The sequence below is a fragment of the Lolium perenne genome, chromosome 3, assembly GCF_019359855.2.
Source record: "Lolium perenne isolate Kyuss_39 chromosome 3, Kyuss_2.0, whole genome shotgun sequence".
Taxonomy (NCBI): Eukaryota; Viridiplantae; Streptophyta; class Magnoliopsida; order Poales; family Poaceae; genus Lolium; species Lolium perenne.
Window position 1 is genome coordinate 258330692 of NC_067246.2, and position 9391 is coordinate 258340082.

Consider the following 9391-nt stretch of genomic DNA (forward strand, 5'->3'; position numbering starts at 1 on the left):
TCGGTCCTGTATTTCTACACAACATGTTCCCCTTTGAGAGATTCATGGGAGTCTTAAATAAGTACGTTCATAACCGTGCTAGGCAAGAAGGAAGCATATCCAAGGGCTATGGAACAGAGGATGTCATTGAGTTTTGTGTTGAGTTTATTCCTGACCTTAAGCCGATCGGTGTTCCTGAATCGCGCTATGAGGGGAGACTGCGTGGAAAAGGCACGTTATGAAAGAAAGCAACAACGTGTATGGACGGAAATTCTTTCACTCAAGCACACTACACAGTTCTATATAATTCCATCTTGGTGGCTCCATACAAAGAGGAACACAAGGATATCTTACGCTCTAAATACCCGGAGCAACGTGAAGATTGGATTGATGGAGAACACATGAAGACTTTCGGCGGTTGGTTGCAAACACGTCTCATGAATGTCACTGATGATGAGCAGCTATACTTGTTGGCCAAGCAACCATCTTCGACTATATCGACTTTTCAAGGGTACGAGATTAATGGGAATACATTTTACACGTTCGCCCAAGATAAAAAGAGCACCAACCAAAACAGTGGTGTCCGCTTTGATGCAGCAGATGGCAATGGGAAGAAGGTCACATATTATGGGTACATAGAGGAGATATGGGAACTTGACTATGGACCTAATTTCAAGGTCCCTTTGTTCCGGTGCAAATGGTTCAACCTGAAAGACGGGGTTCAGGTAGACCCGCAGTACGGAATGACTACGGTGGATCTCAAGAATCTAGGGTACGACACCGAACCATTCGTCCTAGCCAGTGAAGTGGCTCAGGTTTTTTATGTGAAGGACATGTCTAGCAAACCGAAAAAAAGAAAAGAAAGGCAAGAGGACACATTGAAAGATCGAGATGTCGCCTAGAGGGGGGGGGGGTGAATAGGCAATTAAAAACTCTTGCGGATTTGTCTTGTAAGAATGCGGAATTAAACTATCGTTTAGTTTACAAGCACAAACCCTAAATATGCTAAGCTCAACTAAGTGTAACAATAGCAACTAGAGCTAAGCAAGATATGCACACGATATATGTAGCACAAGTGATAGCAAGATATGTGTACTTCAAGCACGATGGCTATCACAAGGAAAGAGAGCTCGGGTATAGAAATAACCGAGGCACGCGGAGACGAGGATGTATTCCCGTGTTCCCTTACTTTGCAAGAAGGTACGTCACGTTTGGAGGAATGGAGGTCCCATGAAGGATTCCCCGTGCCACGAAGGCTCACCCTATTCTCCGAATCACACCCACGAATGATAATTGCCCTTTCCTTATGGTTAGCTTTTCCTCCGCTCCGGAGATGGCAAGCTCCACAACCACTTCACAAGCTCCACGAAGGAGAAGCCCTGGCCCATTCACAATCTTCCACGAAGAGATCATCGGGGCACCAACCAAGCCAACTAGGAGGTCTCCCTCCAAGAGTAACAAGCTCACGGTCTCTCACTCGAACTAATCATGGTGGAGAGCTCAACACTATGCAATGGTGCAAAGCAAGAACACTAGAGGTGTTTAGGTCCTTCACACTCAAATCCCACCCAAACAACAAATGCTAGGATGAGATTGGAGAGGAAGAACAATGGGGAAAGTCAACAGACTCCAAGATCTAGATCCCAAGAGTTCCCCTCACTTAGAGGAGAAATGGATTGGTGGATGTGTAGATCTAGATCTCCTCTCTTAAATCCCTCAAGAATGAGCAAGAATCATGGGGGGAGACAAGAGAGAGAGAGAGAGCAAGTTCTTCAAAGGCAACAATGGAGGAGAGAGAATAGGAAGAACTAACTTGCTCAAGGTGGAAGAAGGGCTATTTATAGCTAGGGAGCAAATAAAACCGTTGGGGAGAAAAGACAGAAAAAACTGCAGGAAAAACAGGCAGAAAATCGGCCCAGCCGGCCGACCGGAATTGGAGCTGAGGAGGCCGGTCAGGCGTCCGGTCGGGCCGGCCGAGCAGCCGGGCGGGGCGGCGAGCCGCACTGGGCGACAGATAGCCCAGGGAGGCAGCGCGCAGATGGGCCGTGCGGAGGGGAGAGGCCCAGCCGACAGGGAGGCCGGTCAGGCCGGGGCCGAGCCGGGCGGGCCGGCCGCTGCCGGGCCCTGGGCCGGACCAAACCGGGGCCGCCTCAGAACACGACCCGATTGGCACGAACGTCGTGGCCGGCGCGGACCGGGTGGGCCGGCGGCTGGGCCGGCTGGCCGCCCCTTTTCTTTTCTTTTTATTCTTTTCTCCTTTTTCCTTTTTCTTTAATAGCGAATGCTCCCGAACTCCGATTCGAATGAAACCAGTTTTGTTTGAAAGATAACAACAAATGCTATCCTACAGAAAGTGAAAAACACAAGAATCTATAGGAGGGGATTTTATCATGAATATAAAATGTAGAACCTTATATCATGAATAACCGGTAAAATCACCCAACCTCGAAAACGCAATAGAAGATGCATGCGGATTCCGTTTTCGATGAACTTGGGCTTGTTGTAAAGCTAGCAACAAGCTCAAGAACCTCACACAGAGAAACACCAAGAAGAAATATGGATATGCAAAGTATGCAAATGATTGAGCTCCCTAAGACGATGTGATCAAGTTACTCAACCGAAAGCCCCTCTTAATAGTGCGGCTATCTATCGTATAATCCGATCTCCCATCAACCACCTTGAGACCGGTAAAAGGAAAACCTATCAAGGTCATACCTTTGCCTTGCGCATCCCGGTTGATCTTGATGATAACACTTCAAGCTCTACACAAGCCGGAATGCCTCACTTGATCAATATTGCTTCGTGAAGACTCACAAATGCTCCCCCATACACTATGATGAGAAAGCTCCATCGATGCACATCTTCACATGTCCATTATAACCAAATGGACGGCAAGATTCAAGCATGTGATCCACTTGAGATTCTCATCTTGAACTTGCCCAACTCAACCTTGTATCTTCTCATACTCTATCATAATATCTTGAGGTGTATAAAGAATTCTTCACTTGGAATCAAGCTCTCAAGATCTTGATCATTCATTGCTTATTACATAAGATAGAGCATGGTTAATATTGAGTTCCACATAAGAACTCCATCTTCATTTCTTCTTCTTGATCATATCACATATGTATCTTTAAATCGATGATATTGATGCCAATACACAAGGTTTATCTTTATCTTCATGGTATCCATACTTGAATCCAACACATGGAATACAAAAGGTACCTATGGAATATTCCTTCATATAAACTCAATGAAAACATTAGTCCATAGGGGTTGTCATTAATTACCAAAACCACACATAGGGGCAATGTACCCTTACAATCTCCCCCATTTTGGTAATTGATGACAATCACAATAAGAGGGTTTATATAATGAATATTAGAAACAAGTACGCAACTTATCCAAGAATAAGTTGTATACAAGAGGTTGTATTTGATATGGTCAAGTAACACAAAGCTACTAGCCCATATCAAAACCGGCTCTACTCACACAACTATAACAAATGCAAGGGATGTGAGTAGAACCAATATATATAGAGAAAACTCCCCCACAATGTATGCACGTGTGATGAACATGAATTCATTGAACACATTGTAAAGATTAACCTTTGGGATAGTTTCCACTATATATATACAACCATGCAAGACATATAAATATGGAATGCATGAGAGGAAAAACACTTAAGCACAAACCGAACTTAAGTATAAAACCGTTCCCTTAAACCCTCTAAACTTCTCCCCCATTGGCAACAAGTGCCAAAATGGGTGAAAAATTTAGAAAGACAATATAATGTGAGTTCCTCCCCAAGGTGTGCACTTCTCATAATTTGAGTGGAATCAAGTGCACATATCCAATGACGAATACTTGAAGGAAGTCAAACTATATTGAGGATCAAAGATTGCATAAAGATAACATGGTGAAGTGAGCTTCAACAAATAAATCAAGCAATCAAAGATCCAATTGGACAAACAAAGATATCATGATAAGAGAGATATGGTGCTCTAAATAAAATAAGAAAGCTCCCCAAGGTTCGTGCATAATTTATAATGTTTGCATTTGAATACAATATGCACAAACATGGAATCCTAACTCCCTCTATATCATTTAAAACACAACTAAGATAAATAGAATATGCTTATCAAGAACAACTTGAGTCCAACAATTATGAGATATGAGTGCATGAAGAAAAACAAATAAACCAAGCACTCATAAATCTTGTTTACCAACAACACTAAAATCAAAAGGATAAAATGATGGTTGTCAAAGAACAAGGATATCAAGGTGATGGATTAACGCTCTCATGTATATGAGTTCTTAAAGTGGATAAGATGATCCATAAAGAAACATGCACACAAAAGAGGTTAATAAAATAAATAAGACAAGATATCCAAGACGAAGTCATAAAATATACCAAAGGATATTTGCTTAAAAAGCATATATAGCCTATGGCTCCAATTTTCACTTGTGGTATATGAAAGAACTTCAACCAAGAGAATCTCATAAACATCACAACTAACAAAAGGGAAGTAAAGCTAGTTGGAGTGTTTTTGAGAAAGACAACAAGTATCACAAATAGGATTTATTTCGTAATTTCATCAATATTGCACATAAAAGCTCTTTGAGGAATTGATATGCAATAAATTGCTAGAGGGCATATTTGGGATAGGTGAATCATAAACATGATATATATATATTCCTATCATATGCATCTTCTCAAATTACTCAAATGTACAATAAGAAGTTTTTTTTATAAAAAGGATTTTTCAAGAATCGCAATATTTTCGAAATAAAGAATTTCATGCCAAGATGCAACCTACAAGAGGTTGGATGCTATATGGGTATGCATGAATAAGATACTTGTTACCGAGATAGCAATGGCATGATGTAGTAGATAAGAGTTCATCAATCATCCTAGCTTCAATTCTCATATGATGACAACACCTTCCTTATAGATGAGACAAGCCTCCATTGCATCTCCAATGTACCTAAAACATCATTCAAGTACATCTTGGCCCCCAAACTTATTGGGTCCAACATGGTTAGACTAACCACAATATATAGGACACACTCCATATAAATGTGTGCATATTTCGATGAAATTTGAATTTCATGCACATCTTAGCCATTTAGGATTTGATGGAGTATACCCTATATAATGGATCAAGGAAAGAAAGCATGCTATAAATATAAACAAATTACATATAAGCATTCACAAAGACTTTTAAAGATCCAAGACAGATATACTTTGGACAAAACACCAAATGAATTGAAGAGGGCATAAAGGTGTGACCAAACAAATTTGTTGTCCAAACTATATCAAATGCGCAAATCATAAAAGATTTGTTCAACAAAGTTCAACAAATGAACTAAGAAGAAACCATTGAGCATAAAGTATGAAATAAAGCAAACATGCTCAAAGATTTATCTCATTCAACAAATAAAGCATAAGAGAAGGAATGAGATAGCAAAACTCCCAAAAGAGCAAGGTTCGAACAAATAAACCAAACCCTCTACACTTTTCACAATGACACAATGTACCGTAAGGAAAAGGTTTGTCTTCCATAATAAACACTTGACATGAATCAAGAGGATTTATCAAAAGATTTTTCAAAGGGACAAGGAAGACATATGGGGGCAACAAGGATTTGTTGGAAATAAAATAAGAAAATAAGAAATAATCCAAGGTGAAGATGATCCATGAATTCAACCACATACAAGGTTATAAATTGTCAAAGAGAATGAGTATATTGGAATTAATTTTTGGTGGAGTATTGACAATGATAGTAAGGATCAACTTCACAATAAAAGGCATAGGATAAGTATATATAATTAAGGACTATGCACAGATGAAGATTCTTGATAGCTTCAACTAGCCAAACAATCACACACGGCAATGATTAGAATAACTTGAAGCAAACGGTGTCCCAAATAAGATATAGAGATATGTATTTGAGGAAAAACCGCACCAAGAATTTCTTACACAAACAAGAACCCATAAGATGAGTAATAAAAGATTTTTAATAAAAATGGAGCTTGTTTGAGCAAACATGCCACTTAGGAACAAGATAATTAAGAGTATCAACTCTAACTGGCATAACCTCATATGTTCACATTTTCTAGGTTTGTGATATGTACAAAACATATTACTACCCCATAATGTGATAAAGTATTTCTTCTAATCAAGAGGCAATTAAAATCAACTACAGATGTTTAATGGACATTTAGAATTTGAATTTATCATGAAGGAGAGGTTGAAGTCTTTGACTCACAAAGCAAATAGGCTATACTATACAAGACGTGTTTTTTAATGCTCAAAAAGTAATTTTAATTCTTATCGGCCTTTTCGGTAATTTCCTGATATGAACTAATTGATAACTCTTTTATGCATTTTCTTTTGTCGGGCAGTGTATGGGAAATATTCATCAAGGAAGATCGGTCCCATGAATGGAAACCGAAGCTGATATAGCGTGCGAACAAAGTAAGTAGTACTACCTAGGTCCACACACCTTTATCATACTTGATTATTGTTTCATTGAATTATATTGTTGTACAGAAATGCCCGCAACAACCAGAGGGGACTAATCTATGTGGATACTACGTTTGCGAGTACATCCACAGAATTGTCAGCGAGAGAACGAATAATCAAAGAAATAAAGAGTTACGAAAAAATATTCACAAATTTATTTTGTTACCATAAGTTGTGCTTAGTTTCAGTAATAATTGTTTGTTTGTGATTTAATATCTATACACACACACATAGCTCATGTATTCATTTGTATCTCATTCTTTTACAGTTGGCAAAAAAGCGGGACATGATCTCAATCGAGGAACGCTTCAAAGCAATTGGCGATGAATTGGCGGGATTTTTCCTTCGGGACGTCATACCGCCATTTGGAGAGTTCCACTATGAATGAAGATGTACATGTAACATATAGTTTGACTCGGAGAGTACCACTATGCTACATGTAATAGATAGTATGCCTCAGAGAGTACCACTATATATGCATGAAGATCGATCTTCATGCATACTACTTAATTTGCGATCTTATGCAATTACATGTGTTATATTATATGCACCAAGTTGCTATGCATCACTTTTATCTTCATGTACTACCTAAACCCAAACGCGTAGCAGGCGCATCGACGCGATATGAAACGGTCCGATACCCCTAAACCCCTCCTAAAACCCTAAATCCTGAATTCTCTGCCGCGGCAGAAATTTCTGCATATTCTCTGTCGTGGCAGACAACCTTTGGTATCGGTTCGTATTACAAACCGGTACCAAAGCTCCCTAGCCCTGCGCCCTCCTGGGTGCCCACGTGGAGGCCCTTTAATACCGGTTCGTAAGGAGCCGGTACGAAAGGGGGGGGGGGGCTTTTGTACCGGATCTTTTGTACCGGTTGCTTAGCCGGTACAAAAGCCCCTCTGAAACTGGTACGGTTGCCCCTTTTTCTACTAGTGTCTGCGTCCACATGCAAACCGATGACACGTTGCTCCAGCAGCCCTCGGTGCTGGCTGCCTGCGGCGACCTCCTCCTCGTCCTAATGTTCGTCTGCGACGACGTCGCTGCCGACCTCTCGTACAGTAAGAACCTGTTCGTGTACAAGACCAACCCAGCGTGCCCGTGGCTCCGCCGTCTCCCCAATCACAATACCTTCCCAGGGTTTGCCCAAGCTTTCGGCCTCGTCCCTACCGTCGACGGATTCGTTGTGGCTTCGTTTCTAACATTCAAGACGCCAGGTTTCACTCAGGAAACGGGCAAGGTTGCCGAGCTCTTGCGCTACTCATCTGCCACCGAAGTGTGGGATCTCAGTAGTCCAGCAATGCCATACGACGGCGACGCCCTCAGGCCGCACCTATGGGAGACGGACAAGGTTTTCTCCTCTCCAGACGGAACAATATACTGGGTGGATTACCACCGTGGTTTATTGGCCTCTCAAGTGACTACTGTTGAATATATAAGCAAATATCCATATGAAATAATCCGTAGAAATAATTGATAAATCATGACTACGAAAACAAAGAGTATACTAATCATGCAGACTAGTAAGATAGATGGACAGATCACATCTAAACAAGATAAACCGATCGCATCTACCACAAAGACTAGAAGAAGGAACTCTAACAGAAACTGAAAGAGAAACGATAAAATCACATACTTCGCAGCAGCGTCGTTGTCACCCATGTTGAGGTTGTTGAAGAAGTCGTTGAGGTCCGAGAAGAAGTTGTCGGTGTGGAGAAACTCGTCGTCCGATGACGACGTCGTGATGCCAGTAGTCGCGCTTGAGCGCTCCCCAAAAACCTGATTGCCCCTCACCCGTACAGGTTGAAGAGAGGCAGGGTTCCGGAGGCCTACTGTCCCGGTAGTCGGTGCACGCCGACGGACGGGATGAGGAAGACGAAGGCGGCGGCGCAATGAACTGGAAACAGGTAGTCGCATATGTGTCTCATTAAGACTAGGGTTGGCGTCCGCGCTTATATAGTGCGGTTCGGGAAGGTCGTGGGGCGCAGCCCACGTCCGAGTCGGCACAGCCACGATCCAGAAAAACCGGAAGGCAAAACGGCTGAGTTACGCGTCCGTAAATGACTCGTAATTGATTACACAATTAATTTCCCAAACAGCAAAAAGATAAGCTCGGCTCGGCGAGATTCCCGCAACCCGCAACCCGCGGCGCGTCGTGACGTGTCGTGACGAGGCGAGGCGAGGCGGGCGGCGGAGGAGGAGGAGTGCGCGAGTGCTCTCTCTCTTCTCACTCACTTACTAGGACTAGAACAGCCCACCTTATATACCACTCCAACTCTCTCCCAACTAGCAATGTGGAACTAAACTTTAGCCCCCCACTAGTGCTGCCACTGATTATTGGAATGGGCCATGTGAGTTTCAGAATTTGATAATGGGCCACGGACCAAAGGCCAAATGACCAAAATTCCAACAATCCCCCACAAACTCTCATTGGCACATCTCATCAGTAAGTTTCCAGAACATTGTTTTATATACCGGTATGTCGTGGAGACTGTTAAGTTGAACTTCCACTTAAGGCTTCATATTTCACTAGATTGCAACTTGGATAGTGGACTATGCCTTGAACTACAAGTTTTCTGCACACTAGCTTCATACAAAGCCTAGACCGATACTAGGCTGCCGCGAGGCTTCCTCGCGGTTTGGAGCTTATACGTCATACTCTAGGGCCTTTCATGAGTTTACTAGAGAGCACCCAACTCTCATAGATTGCAACGTTTAACAATCAAACTCGTATAGGTGTGTTCTTCAAAAAGATGTTCTGCAGGACAACATCTCTGCTAAAATAAGCCACTTAGAACACATTAAGATAATTATCAACCTGCCATGCAGATTAGGAGAGTATTGCATCTTATGGAGTGGTAAAATTGCTATAGGGATATATACTCT